Source organism: Hyperolius riggenbachi, chromosome 3, assembly GCF_040937935.1.
Source record: "Hyperolius riggenbachi isolate aHypRig1 chromosome 3, aHypRig1.pri, whole genome shotgun sequence".
NCBI classification, from domain to species: Eukaryota; Metazoa; Chordata; class Amphibia; order Anura; family Hyperoliidae; genus Hyperolius; species Hyperolius riggenbachi.
This window is the reverse complement of record NC_090648.1, coordinates 302,949,424-302,964,937: the sequence shown is the minus strand read 5'-3', so window position 1 is coordinate 302,964,937 and position 15,514 is coordinate 302,949,424. Positions and strand designations below refer to the sequence as shown.

Sequence of the window (15,514 nt, the reverse complement as noted above, 5' to 3'; positions counted from 1 at the left end):
CTTGTCCAGCATGTACCCATCAGTGTCGCCAGCACCACGATCCATACTTGAATCCTGGCGGGGGCGGGCATCCATCTGGCGCTGGCGGGCAGGGGGCCCCCGGGGCAGCAGGCCATCATTACTGACAGCAGAAGCGGCGCTCAGTGATATTCAGGGCGGGCGGCAGTCACTTCCAGATTCTGCCTCCGCCCGCACCCGGCGCCGACCGTCACGAAGGCAGCTTGCTGGGAAGCCTGGAGACTCAGAAGCTAGCATCTAGGGTGGTGGGCTGGCGGTGCACAGCCTATGGGGGTCCCATGGGTGCAGTCTGGCCGTGTCACAATGTCCAGTTCAGTCAGGCGGGCAGCAGTGAAGTGGGAGATGGCAAAAGCCAGGCACACTCACTTCCTCTTTCTGCCTGGAAGTCGCCCACCCACTTCTGCCGCCTGAGGAACCTGCCTCACTCCGCCTCATGGGTGGACCCGCCCTGCCTAGGAGATAACTCAGGTGAAAAAGTTAATTGCATATGGGCCCATGTGTTTCTGGTGGCTTTATGTGAGTTAAGCCTGTGTTTTTTGCATTTCTGCTGTGTGTGACTGACTACCTTGGCACATGGAGCTTTTTATACTCAGATCATAAGCTTGATTAAATGAACCAAATCTTTTTTTCAGTAAAGTTAAATATTTGCTACTGTATAAAAGATTCTACAGAGTCTACCATGAATGCCTTTAAAGACAACCTGTGAGATTTGCAAACAAACATTTTCAATGCTTATTATGGGAGAGGGAAGCCTCTGTAGCCCCTTTGTATCCTCCACCAGGCCATTCCAGCACTGAGACCCCAGAAGCATGCAACTGTACTTTGCCTGTGCCATAGTATGGACTTTCTCTGGCTTTGGCAGGAAAAGCTGAGGCTGGTCTGGTCCATGCTGCTGCACATGTGAGTCATTGACAAGGGCTTGTCTACGGTATCTTGAGGGATGCAGTGCTGGAACAGCCCACTGGTGGAGGAGAATGGGGAGTATCCAGAGACTTCCCTTTATTCTGGTGAGAATTTGGGGCAATTTTTCCCTACAGGTATTACATTACTGTATGACACCACATGACCAGTGTAATGGATAGGGACTAGCAGCTTTCAGCTGCCAGTGCATAGTCACCAGGGTCAGATCTCTGCATGAAGTGCACGATTGGCCTCCGAAGAAGCAAGGCTCACCCCATTGTGAAACGGTCGTAAGGCCGTGCACCCACTGGCGCCCACAGTGCCTCCCCACTCCAACCAGAGCACGATAAGTACCACCAGTTTTGGACATGTTTATATGTACCATTCACTGATATGCATGTACACCTGCTGCTTTTGCATTAAACTACAGTGCCAGACATTTTTGCTTTTTTCCTCTTTGTGACAGGGTCAGATCTCTGCATGAAGTTTGTATGTTCCCTGTATACGTATGAGTCCTGGGCACTCCAGTTTGATTTCACAACACAAAACATAATAATAAGTTTACTATCCCCCACCTCCCCATAAAAAAACAGCCTTAGACTTATGAATGTTGGATTATGACAATGGTGGGAATTTGATTGTAAGTTTCTATGTGGAACACTTAGTGACGTGAATTGTGTAATGTACACTGTTAAATGCTGAGAAAAGGAAGTTAATAGTAAGCTACCAGACAGTATATTTCGATCTATGACTTTAAGGGAGGGTTCACAACATGTCTGTTAAAAAATTTTTTTTGTTTGCAGTGCGCATATTAAAGCGAATCTGAACTCAGAACTTCCTCTCTGCTCTAAAACATAAGCAACAGCATAATAAGCTTTAAAAAAAAACATTTATTTGGTACAGTTGATACAAGTCCTGCAATAAATCTGCAGTGTGTCTACTTCCTGCTTTCATGGAAGCAGACATATTGTTAACATCCTGTTACAAATCAGCTGCTCTGCCATGGCAGTCAGCGGACACGGCTCGGAGATCAAATTACAACTTGTGATTAGTCACAGATGAGGGAGAGTTAGACAGGCTAAACTCTCAAAATACATACAGGGTGCATTTCTCTCTGTTTTCCGTCTGTCCTGTGCAAGAGCTCAGGCCCCCTTTAAACCACACATCAGCTGGCTGTCTGCAATAGGAATTGTATGCAGAGTGCGATAGTAGGCCTCGTTCACATCTACCTAACGCAGATGGCCGTGCGATCGGAACGCAGCGAATCCGATCGCACACCATCCGCGCCGCTGCCCACTGCGCTGCTGATCCCATCCATTGACAGTGATGGGATCAGCTCTGCGCTTCCAGGCAAAATGCATGCAGCAGTACGCAAGCGCTTCCCAGCGCATCGTACTGCTGCGCAGCGCAGTATATGTGAACGGTAGAAGGGCAGTCTATGCCCTCCTGCCATTCCGGCGGTACGCATGGTGTCAGCGTTGCGCAGCAGCGCTTAAAAGTGCCCATGACTGCCACAGTGTATCCACAAATCCGACCTGTGATTCATGTATGTTGTGCAATGGCAACAGCAGAAAAATAAAATTCTTACCTAATCTCTCTAAACACAAAACTACTAATAAATAACTAATAAACTTACAACTAGTGCTCATGTGATTGTGTAATAATACAGAATTATTTAAGTGTAGCAATAGCAACAATGCTTCCATGACATCAGAAACAGAAGGAAAAGTGATATTTCACATTTGGTCACTAGAGGGAGACATTGTACACAATTTGTAACAGACAAACTATTCTTGCGCGTGTTTAATAAATTGCAGATTAAAAATTAGGTTTGTTGAAGTGTGCAATACCATAATCTGAAAATGATGGCTAGACAAAGATTTTAAATGACTCAATTACTTTAAAAACGGCAAAATCTGCCCACTTTCTGCGCACTAAATAACAGGAAAAGTACCAGCATTCAGAAAGCGTTCCCTCACCTATAATTGCTGTGCTGGTAGATTTGTCAGTCTCTGCAAGTTCATTTGTTAGAGCTCAATGAATCTATAGCTGGCTGCCAAGTGATTAAGTCAGATGCCATTTTTGTATTCGTTTTAAAGCTGGCTCACCTCCCCCCTCATCTGTATATGCTGGATCGGTCTGCAGTATTGAGCCAACTGCTAGACATGCTGTTCCACCCACAATGCTTCAGTTGAAAGTCTTTCTTAAAATTCTTTCAGGGAAAAGTAGGAGCCTAGAAACACCCCAATGGGCTTAATAATGCCAGCAATGTGAGAGTGTGAAGGGAGGCAAGCTGTGCAAGGTAACCTGCAGGCAGCTGTGAGTGTGCTTTGGATCTTTGTACAGTGTGCCCGGACTTTCCACACCTTGCTTCACAAAAGACACTTCTGTCAGGGAGCTGGGATTACATTGTGCGCTGCTGCAGGTGGAGGCTCGGCTTCAATTATTCTACCCTGGAGAAAACAAGCACAAACATCCTCTAAAGGCTGAAAAGAACAATAATGGGAATGCTGCAGTAAGTCTTGTGCCTGGATGCTGGATGCCCATTGAACTGCACGTGTGAAAGCGCTGCTGATCTGGACAGGTGCAGGGCTTGCGAAAAGCACTGTTTGTTTTATTCACTAAAAACAGAAGGTGCATTTACACTCTAACCCTAGAAATGCCTGCGATCTTCTGAAGATTTACTCTGCGGATGGATTGTACAGCCAGGGTCTTGGGATTAAAGTGCGCAGCGGAGATAAGGCTGCTTTCAGCACCCTGGACCTAAGCAAGACGTCTCATCCATCTACATGAAATCAGGTACTGTGGGTCAATCTTGTGACAGATGTACTGATGGAGAGGCAGTTACCCTTTGTAGTGATGGAGAGAGGACAGGCAGTTACCCTGTGTAGTGTTGGAGAGGGGAAAGGCAGTTACCCTTTGTAGTGAGGAAGAGGGGATAGGCAGTTACCCTGTTTAGTGATGGAGAAGGGAGAGGCAGTTACCCTGTGTAGTGATGGAGAGTGGAAAGGCAGTTACCCTGTCAACTCTAAGCTCTTTAACCTCTTTTTAACTTCATGTAAGGCCATGGCATTTATGAACGGTGACTTCTGTTTCTGCCTGTGTGTGAGTAAAGCATTGTACTTGCTCTGAGCTCTTTCTGGGTACCAATTTGAAATGGTGCAGTTTTAAGGATACCTTATCTCAACATTAAACTTACGCTGGTGATCGTTGGAAATTGCTTCATCTGGTACCAAGTCGTGCATTAAGCGGGCAGCGTTCAGACAATGAATTTTGGAACAGCACTGACCTCCTGTAGGATGTGCCAGCCAAACAGATGGAGTTCAGGGGGACAGAAATTAATTAAGATATAGGCTAGCTCTATTAATGGCTCCATGCCACAAAGTGAGAGCGTGTAGTTGTTGTGACTGATTTGTATTAGAGATACTGACTGTTTTTGTGGTTTCACTGAAAAGGGATATCTCAGACCCCAGGTGGGTTTTCAGCATTATAAAGCATCTTGTGTATGTAGAACAAAAGCGTATTGTTTATTCTGTGTGCTCATGTGCTTTCAAAGATGATCAGTATTGAATTTTGACATAATTTACAATATGACAGTATGTTTAATGTAGATCTATTGATGTTACTGTACAATTTAGCATGGTCTATTACACAGAGTTAGTCTAATATATAAATTGATAAATTCAAGCTAAATAGAACTTAGAAGTGCATGATTGATGACTTCTATATTTAATTGATTACTGATGCAGCAAACAAACTCCTATTGGGGATGCACTGTGAAGCATTGAATACTAAGGTTTGTATGCATTAATGAATGGTTACCTGAAATGGTTTTAAATTAAGTAACAGAAGCAACATTTACAAACTATATAAATCCCTGGAGTGCATATCTAGTCACACAATCTAGGGGTGATTATTTGAAAGAATTTATACCCTGGACCAAACTTTTTTTTTGAACATCCAGTCAACTTAAGGGTAATAACCTGATTGGTTGTTGGAAGCCAACAAAGATATGCTGAGCCAGCATAAGCACAATTCATTTAGTAATTTGCCCTATTTGTATAAGGCGCAAAAAAATAAAATAAGTGCACATAACATTGGGGTTGCCAGCTTTGTCACTTTCACTTGCAGGGCCGGCGCTACCATAGAGGCAAAGGGGGCAATTGCCCCAGGTCCCCAGAGCCTGTGGGGAGCCCCAAGGTGTCTCCCGCCCAACTTACCTATTGCTCCCCGGGCCTCTGCAGAGTCTTTGGCAGAGTAACAGCTCACCTGTCGGGGCTCTGTGCACTCCTGTCTTCATCTAGTGTTGGCTGCATCTTCTCTGTGACCTGTGGCATGATATTATGTAATAACATGCACGGATGAAGTCTGGGAGTGCATGGAGCCATGGACAGACAGAGAAGTGTGCCCACCAGAACAGGTGAGACGCCGCTCTGCCACAGTCTCAGCAGGGACCCCGGGGAGCACAGTTAAGTTGGGGGGGAGGAAGGAACAGCAGCCGACTCGGGGGGGGGGGGGGGGGATTTGGCTGCAATAAAAGTCCCCTTATGGCGATTTCTGGTTTGAAGGTGTCTGTCAGGGGGGGCCTTCACATTTATTTTTCCAGGGGACCCCATTGTTACTAAAACCGTAGTAGTGGTCAAGTGAACCCTGTTCACTTGACCACTACTATTACAGTGTGACCCTGCCTGGTTGCGTTACAGCTCTGATCCGTCCCTCTCTGTGATGCTTGACCAATCAACAGATACTAATGCAGTCATGGGGTGGGAGTTGATGCAGATGCAAATTCAGAAACCCTAAGGTTTCAAACCTAGCATACCAGAGTCAGAACCTGTAGCATGATCTTAGGCACAGCATGAATTTGAAGGTATTGGCTGCATTTTTTGTGGCAACTTGTTATTTTTGACTTTAGGCTAGTTTTATTTTAAAGAAAACCTAAACTAAGCGGGACATGGGAGAAAGTATTGTTGACTCTATTTGAAAATACTACTTTCCTGGCTTTTGAGCTAAAACCACCTGAATCACTTAATAGAATTAGGATTTTTATCAGGTAATCTGACTTGAGTCTGCCATAGCCACATGCTTGTTGCAATTGTGTGACTCTGAAGGTATAGTGACCTATTGACCAGCATAATAACCAGACAACTGGCATTTTTGAAAAAGACCCTGCCTGGTTGAGTTACTGCTCTGACCTGTTTCTCTCTCAGTGATGTCTCCATTGTCTTCTCAATTCAGGTACCCTTTAAACCAGTTAAAGTAACACAAAACAGTCCAGCATATAATGTTTATACCTTAGAAACTATGTTTAAAATTATCTTAAAATGACAAGTCTTTATAAATGCTGTCAACAGTGGCGTAGCTAAGAAGCTGTGGGCCCCTGTGCAAGTTTTGCATTGGGCCACGCAAGCATGCTCTACATAACAATTGATGCAGCGCACCAAAACCAATCAAGGACAACCACAGTGTCAGAGGTGCAAGAAGGGGATGGGAAACAGTGTGTTTATGATAACTATTATTCAAAGCATATATAGAAGGGATTATTTATTACAAGCACAGGACCATCAAAGAGCTAATACTGTGGTTGAGGGTGGGCCCCATTTGGCCCCTGAGGACCCCGATGCGGTCGCTACCTCTGCACCCCCTATTGCTACACCACTGGCTGTCAACAGAAGAGTCAAGCTGATCCCAAATGTAGCTTTTTATTTATTTTTATTTTTTTACTCACCATGCTGAAGAATATATTCAGGAGGCACCAAAAGTAAGCATAAGTACACTAAGAGGTGGACTTTGAAACAATAACTAGAACATCCAAGCACTTGCTATAGAGATCACCCATCACTGCACTACCACTGCAACAAGCATGTATTTACTACATTTATGGATAGTATCTACATTTATGGATAGTATCTACAACTGTGTTATTTTGACATGGGCAATATAAAACATTGTTATAAATGTGTTTTCACTATGTGCAGAGGTGTTTTCTTTATTTTTCTTTCATTTTTCTTTAGGGCCTTTTCACACTATGTAAGTTGTGTTGCAATGAGATCACAATGCAACTGAGCTAAAAAATTGCACCGCAAGTTGCGACCTCACAGTGAAGCATACAGTATAATGAAAGTATGCCTCACTGCTACTGTAAGTGCATGCGTTACCTAGTTAATGTACAGCATGCTGTCAGAACTCACTGCACTTAATGTGAAAGCCCAATAAGGATATCATTGCATCACGTTGCTCTGCGTCTTACAGTCAGCTAACACTTGGACAGCTATACACAGATATTGGAAAGATTCTTCTATAGTGTGTAGTGCCATCAGAGTAACACTGTGGGCTTACACAGGAGAGTAGAGTGATGAGCTCATAGAATAGGTGCTGATTAGCCCTATTCAATTGTTAGGCTGGAGGAGTGCTTCTGTCTGCTTTCCAGCATCGGTGACATTGATGTGTTGCTGAAAAGTGGACAGAACTGCATTAGTGGTCTCAGGCCCTTATTTACAGCACTGGGTTCACGTTAAAAAAGATCTGAATGGTGAAATAAAAAATGAAATATTAGTAATGTGTTAAGAAATACCACCCAGAGGCCTGATGGTTCCCGTTAGAACCTGGAATTCCATGTAATAGAAGAGAGGGTACAGCCACCCCATGTTGTCATCCTCAGCAAAAGTTACAGCATGATCACATGAGGAGGAGGTGGGCTAAACTGCTAAAACCTTGTCTCTGTAAAGAGTGGGACTTATAGTAGACTGTTAAACAATATTCACAAAGGTCTGTCCTAAGGGATCCATTTATTCTTACATTTACTGATGATCATTCTGGGGCCACCGCACACAAATCAAGAAAAAAATGGTCTCAGTACCCTCTATTTTTCGAGCTCCATAATCACTGTTCACTGCTGCTAATCATGGCTTTTACTATTGCCTCCCAGGGTGGCAGTGAGGTAGTTAAGGGGTTAAGGTTATGCGCTTTGGGGGAGGGGGGGGTGTTAAGGTTAGGCACCAGGTGGAGTGTTATGGTTAGGCATAGGTAAAGGGAGAGTTCAGTGTGAGAGTAAGCGGGATATAAGTATACATTACCTGTTCCTGACGATCGTGTCTCCTGCACTTCCTGGCTAGTTTGCAGGTGTCCTGCAGCCAGCCAATCATTATGTGACTTCAGTCCCCGCATGGTGATTGGCTGGCTGCAGGACACCTGCAAACTAACCAGGAAGTGGAGGAGACACAATCGCTGGGAGCAGGTAATGTATAATAATTCTTCCACTGAGAGCAGGGTTAGGTCTTAGTAAATATTGGTAAAGATTACCAATATTTTACTATAGGAATTAAGTAGTAGAATATCAGTAATATTACAGATATTCTTCTACCAGCAGTCTTTCACACTAGTTTTTCCCTGCACCATTTCTATAGGTATGCACCGGGGATGCCCTATGTCAAGGCACAAGACAACATTTTCTTTGTCTCTTTACTCATGTAAGAATAAATGGATGTTTTTTGGACATTATAGTGGACATTATAGTGTGTGGACCCAGGGGCGTAACTACCAGGGGAGCAGCCCCGGTGACTGCAGGGGGCCCAGAGGTGTGGAGGGGCCCCAAATACTAAAGTTCCCACACGCTAATACTGCAGATCAGGTGTTTTCATGGCTACACATGTTATGGGTGTGAAGATCCTGCTGGCCACACTTGTTTTATTACCCTTATGAGATGGGTCTCCAGGCTGTATGGGCCACCAAAGGAAGGCAAGGGAGGGTTAGTTAACATTAAGGGGCCCCATCAATGTTTTGCAGGGGGGCCCCAATGATCTGTAATTACGCCCCTGTGTGGACCTTTGTGAATATTGGATGGAATCTTTGTTGTCTGGCACCTACCACTCTAAAGGTGTGCAATCCTTGGCTGGATTTCTTCCTGTTTGAATGTAACCTGAAGTGAGAGGCATATTGAGACTGAGATATTTATTTAATTTTAAACATGACACCTTCCCTGCCTGTCCTACTGACCCTCTGCTTCTTGATACATGGAGTTATAGACCCTGAACAAGCATGCAGACCAGATGTTTCTGACAAAAATCTGATAAGATTAGCTGCATACTTGTTTTAGGTGTGTTATTCGGACACAACTGAAGCCAGTAATACCAGCAGAAAGCCAGGCAACTGGTATTGTTTAAAAGTAAATAAATATGTCAGTCTTCATATCCATCTCTCTTCAGGTTCCCTTTAAAGGGGAACTGAAGAGAGAGGTATATGGAGGCTGTCATGTTTATTTCCTTTTAATCAATACCAGTTGCCTGGCAGCCCTGCTGGTCTATTTCTCTGCAGTAGTATCTGATTAAAACCAGAAACAAGCATGCAGCTAGTCTTGTCAGATCAGACTTATAAGTCTGAACCACTGAAACACCTGATCTGCTGCATGCTTGTTCAGGGGCTATGGCTAATAGTATTAGAGGCAGAGGATCAGCAGGGCTGCCAGGCAACTGGTATTGTCTAAAAGGAAATAAACATGACAGCCTCCATATACCTCTCTCTTCAGTTCCCCTTTAAAGAAACTCCATGATGGAGTAAGAAGACTGTGCTTGGAGAAGACTTTTCTTTTACTTCTCTTGAGTTTAGGTATCCTTTAAGAAGTTTTTGGGGTGTTCAGCCCATTATTATACAGCTCAAACTATCCCTTCCGGATGCGTAGAATGTTTAAATGTTTCATGGATTTGCCTGCTTGCTGTGATATCTCCGTGGCCCATACTGGATAATTTCATTGTTAGTTTTTTACACCAAATTCCCTCACCAGGGGATAAAACTTAACATTTAATTATTACATCTAAAATGATCGATTTTGGTTACTGTCAAAGAAGTTACTTCAAAAAGTTGATACAGTAGTTAAGTACATATGAAGTTAACCTTCCACTACTTCAACTTCTAGGTAAGTATTAATAACTATTTACACAAACCCCCCACCACAAATAAAACAACCCGACATGTTTCACTTTCTGACGGAAGCTTTTTCAAGGGACAAAAGTGCATAGAGTGCATACAGTGCTGAAGTGTATTACAAAGTCATTAAAAGCAAAGCATTATATATAGTAACATAGCGTATAGGCCTATGACAGTAGCCTAAACATCATGGCTGGCAGCCCCTTCTTTTATACTGACCAAGTGTCACATGTTAAGTTTTATCTCCTGGTGAGGAAATTTTTTGTGATTTGTCTGAGCAATCAGGTTCTGTGTATATTAGGTTTTTACACCCTCTGCCTTTTAGGCTATTGAAATCAGTCACATTTCTATCAAGAACCGCAGCTAAGATGGCGAGAATAAAAGGCATGCCCTGTAATAGATTATGCTCTTAATTTTAAGGAACATTGACTACAAAATATAATCAGAACTGTTCACTTCCCCTCCCGTGCTGCTGTGTTTGTTAGGCATCTAGGCAGGGACGCGACAATGATTTGGATTCCCTGGCATTCCTCATGCCTTAGATTAGCTGCTGCACAGAAGCTGTGTCAAAGCAAAGTCAACAGACTGGCGGAAGAAATTGGGTTTCATTCTAAATTTGACTTTGCACTGAACATAAATTGTAATCTCCAGATAATCTTCTACTTAAAGTGGAAAAAATCCTAATTATGGCTGTAAAATCCCCTTCATTTTCCAGACTGGGAGATCTTTTCTCAGCACTAAATTACTATTGACAAAATGATAATTGTTATCTAGCTCTTTTTATCAACTCTATCAAGTTGGAAATAAACATTTACAGGCTTATTCAATAAATCAGGGCAAGAGCAAAGCTGAAGAGCAGAGTGCAATAAACCATTTACTCCGATTTCACTCTCTTAAAGTCATATAATTCTCAATTCCTTGTTTATTTCTCTGCTTTTAATTTGAGGGCATAAATCTTTTGGGCTGATGACAACCCCCCCCCCCCCCTCCATCCCCAATAAGGATCTTTGCTGAGGAGGTTGTGTGTTAGTGTAGTTCAGGCAAAGCCACCAGCCCAGACTTACCAGTTCTCTATAAGTTGGTGATCCCTACTTTCCATTCCATAAGGAAGCATGTCGCATGTCACCATACTGCACAAGAAGAAAAAGTGCTTGACCACATCAACAATCTTTCCACATAAACATCAAATTCAGGAATGTATGGTTTTGGCACACTTGGTTTGGGATCCGGCATTGGGGTTTGGGCTACTTGGGTCTTTCTAGCTATGCAATGCCAATTCAGTTGGCTGTTTTCATTGTTTTCCTTCCTGTAATTCTAGCCTAATCACTTTTGAATGACTAATCCAAATCTCCCCAATCAGTGGCATAGCTAAGGAGCTCTGGGCCCCAGTGCAAGTTTTACATTGGGCCCCCTAAGCACTCTATACATAACAATTAATACATCGCACCAAAATCTGCCAAGGACAACCACGGTGACAGAGGTGCAAGAAGGGGATGGGGAACGTTGTGTTTTTGATTACTACTATTCAAAGCATATATAGAAGTGATTATTACCAGCACAGGACAAATAAAGACCTAATAATACGGTTGAGGGAGGGCCCCGATGCAGTCGCTACCTTTGCAACCCCTATTGCTACGCCACTGTAGTGCACAATAGTAAAATATCTGTAATTTAACCGATATTCTACTAGGGGTTATCTCTGGCACACAAATTTCCCCAGCGCCCATTGTGCATATATGCAGGGAGAAAGCCCTATTTTGTTGCAAGTGATGGGTTGGGCTGAAAATGGAAATAAGAAAAATATGTGTGGACATGAGCTGTAAAGAAGTGTTAATAAGGCACTTGGTTATATTTATTACATACCATATCCCAAAATATGGAATTGTATTTATTGTAATGCACAAATGGAATAGCAAGGCTGTCATTACACAATATATTCCCTTTCTCTCTCGGAGGAACTATAAAGTGTTAGGCACACTCCAAGTGAGATTAATTCTACCCAGAGCATGGGAAACTTTATTTTGGTAAAATAGAAAAAAAAATCAATCTCCACTGCTTCCTAAGCAGAGATAGCTGCACCTACTGTGGGAAGTAGGAAAGAAGAGAATTCCAGAAGATGGGACGTGATGCTGTGCTGGCTGCACACATGGGCACTGCAGACACAATGTAAATGAGGCCCAGTGTAATGATGCATTTATCTTAAAAATAGTAAAGCTGCACCACGGACCACCTTAAGAAATAAGCAATACAGTAGTAAATACAGCTCATATAGATACACTGATATTTTTCCTGTATATAGGAATGCTATGAGGCCCTGCACAGCATGAAAAAGGACTGTAAGAGAATCGGGCTCTATGGTACATTACAATTCTTCCAAATGTAATAGTTGGAGCTTTCTGACATGAAGAAAGAGCAGACTGATTGTCCCTCCAGTCTTAATGGTATCTTAAAGGGACCTGAGCACCTATGTAGGAAAATACATAACATGAACCTTCCCATAAGGGAGGTTCGTAATAGAGTGGGGCATTGGTGGGGGTGGCCGCTAGCATTACTTACCTTTTAGGGGCTGCTCCCTAACCTGCTGTCTGTATGGGACCCTTCATCTTCTCCAGGCAGACCTGCAGGTACTGCAGAATGGAGCCCCTGCATTGGTATTGTGTACTTCTGACTGCCGCAATAATGGCCAGGAGATGTACTCACATCGAAGGTCTACATCTCCCAACATGCATTGCAACTGTCAGGCACACAGTATCACTTTACAATGCTGCAGCTGAAGGTCTGCTTGCAGAAGATAGAAGACCCCATATTGACAGGGGACAAGAGAGAAGCCCCTCAAAGGTAACTAATGCCAGTCACGACCCTCCCCGAACAGCCCACTCTCTTCCGAACCTCCCTCACGGGAGGCACAAGTTCAGTATTTGCCATAGGTGCTACATTACCCAGGTACAGCACTGCAAGTGGCAGTTGCAGTGATTAGAGCCTAGTCACAGTGACAAGAGCCTGTTTGCAGCACTTACAAAGTAACCCCTGTAACTAGTCAAGGTGTCAATGATGCCAATAGGACAGGAGATGGACATGTTAGAGTAACTGTTAATGCACTTATAATAAAGTGTGGTTTAATACTAAAATGAGGCTGTGGACATGAATGCAATGTATTTGCATTCCTGGTTTTAGCTATGTTTTAAAATACTGGCATGTGACTCACTTTATTTACCCTTTGAAATGACACATCACTAGTCCACACTCTGAGCATGCTGAAGTGCAGATAAGGCGATAAGCAATTTAGAAAAGCAAGAGAGAATGATATACAAACTGAAGAAGCAGTAGGAGGGATGTTAGAACCACATTTTAAACAGCCATCAATGCACCGTAGCTAGTTTACTATCAATATAAGCACAGAGTAACAGCTTATACTGTGTATACTGGAATTGACCTGCTGAAATGGGACTAAAATCAAGAGCGTGGGTATATTGCATCATTAAACAGGAGCCATTTTAAACATTTAACACTAGCGATTATAACTTGCAGGGCTTCTAGCACTTCTCTTCATAGATTCCAGATGATTCAGTATATCTTTGACATTTATATTTTTCCTTTATGAATAAGTCATTTTGCAAAATCACTGATATGCCATTGCTAGAATCCTTCAGAAATGCACTGGGCTCAAGACCTGACATGCATCATATTGTTGTTCTTCATCTTAAATCTATTCATATCTGAAATATTTGATTCAATACAATTTTATGAGAGCCCCGCATAGTGATTGAATAGCTAATTACCTACAAATCACAAGCAGCAGTTTACCAGTACACTCTTGCCACTAGTTTCTTCTCTTAGTGATATGATTAGAAATGTAGATTAATTACATTGTGCATATATTATGTAAAAAACGGCTGCCTTGTGTATCCCGATTGTTTATCGCCCATATTTAATTGCAGTAGCTATTACAATAATGATCCTGTTTTCAATTATGAGCTATTTCCTTTGCTCTTTTTAATCCCTTCTGTGCCAAAGAGGCTAACTTTATATTCCATGCAACACGTCACTAGGTCCCTGGCTCTGAGGCATCTACTGAAAATTGGCACAGTTGTTGTCATTTTAGAAATGAAGGTAAACTTCAGCCATAGAAATACATGAAAGCTAAATATGCCTTAAAGGCCCAATATTGTGAAAAAAAATGTAACATTTTAAATGCATGTAAACACATACAAATAAGACGTATGTTTCTTCCAGAGTAAAATGAGCTATAAATTACTTTTTCCTATGCTGCTGTCACTTACAGTAGTTAGTAGTAATCTGACGGAACTGAAAAGTTTCTGATAAGTCCATAAGTTCATGAGGGGTTCTCAGTATTTTATTTATTCTGTACAAAAGCACTCCCTGGAAAGGATCTATATAAAGATGCAGGGCAACTAATGTGCCTGTTTGCACACAATTCTGGCAACTTCTGTTCACTAAGTTATGCAGGAGAACAGAGGCGCCAAAAGGTTAAAAGGAAACTAAATGAGCTTAAAGCCAATGGGTACCGGTAAAAAAAGAAAAAGTCAGATACTCACCTAAGGAGAGGGAAGGCTCGGTCCTAATGAGCCTTCCCTCTCCTCTCCCGGTGCCCTCGGTGCTGCGCTGGCTCCCCCGTTCGCGTCCGCCGCCGCAGGGAATTTGGAGGACTTCGGGAGCACTCGGGCTTCCGAAGACGGGCCGCTCCATACTACGTACGCGCGAGTGCGTCATAGAGGGCGCTCGCGCATGCGTAGTATGGAGCGGCCGCGTCATCCGGAGCCCGAGTGCTCCCGAAGACCTCCGAAAGCTCCCGAAGGCATGCGGAAGTGGCAGTATTTGACCGAACTGGTCGAATACTGCCACGGGGGATCCTGCGCGGGACTGGGCACCGGGAGAGGAGAGGGAAGGCTCATTAGGACCGAGCCTTCCCTCTCCTTAGGTGAGTATCTGACTTTTTCTTTTTTTTTACTGGTAAACATTCACTTTAAGAACCAATTTTTTGGTAAATAGAGGAGGTAGTGGTGGACTTCCCTCCTCCAAGTAGACACACAACGACTGTAGTAAGTACAGTAAATATATTATGAACTCCAAATATGCAACGCGTTTCGCAGGTTTGATCCCGCTTTATCAGGCAATAACAACGGAGCAATAGCATATGTGGTCAGTAGAAGAGCCAGGCACCTCTGTTCAGGCACCTGTTCAGAGGTGCCTGGCTCTTCTACTGACCACATATGCTATTGCTCCGTTGTTATTGCCTGATGAAGCGGGATCAAACCTGTGAAACGCGTTGCATATTTGGAGACCATAAATAAAATATATTGACTGTCTTTACTAGAGTCGTTGTGTGTCTACTTGGAGAAGGTAAGTCCACCACTACCTCCTCTATTTACCAAGAATTTGTTTTTTAAGCTCATTTAGCTTCCTTTTATCCTTTTGGCGCCTCTGTTCTCCTGCATAACATTGAGTCCACCCTGGGTGGAGGGTTGACCCCCTTTTTTTTCATCTACAGAGAGCGACTTCTTATTCCTGAGTGGGGTCAGGAAAATCTCCCCACCTGCCTTTACAGTGGTTGCCTAATGGTAACCCTGGTTTGTGAATATTAATATTTACTCTATCTAGTAACCATTTACCAGTACATATTACACTATTGGGGCTCTTGGTGTTCCTTGTTTTTATC

At 43.2% G+C, this 15,514-nt stretch overlaps 1 protein-coding gene across 2 annotated transcripts in view; it reads left to right on the top strand.

Moving 5' to 3' along the window:
• The first annotated feature begins 2,878 nt into the window (after positions 1-2,878).
• TAFA2 (TAFA chemokine like family member 2) overlaps positions 2,879-15,514 on the top strand; it is a 286,327-nt gene continuing 273,691 nt past the window's right edge. Inside the window, exon 1 of one of the 2 annotated variants that reach the window (XM_068272743.1) lies at positions 2,879-3,717. The gene's annotated coding sequence lies outside the window, so the exon portion shown is untranslated. The remainder of the gene's footprint in view (positions 3,718-15,514) is intronic. The other variant, XM_068272741.1, reaches the window with a different exon arrangement.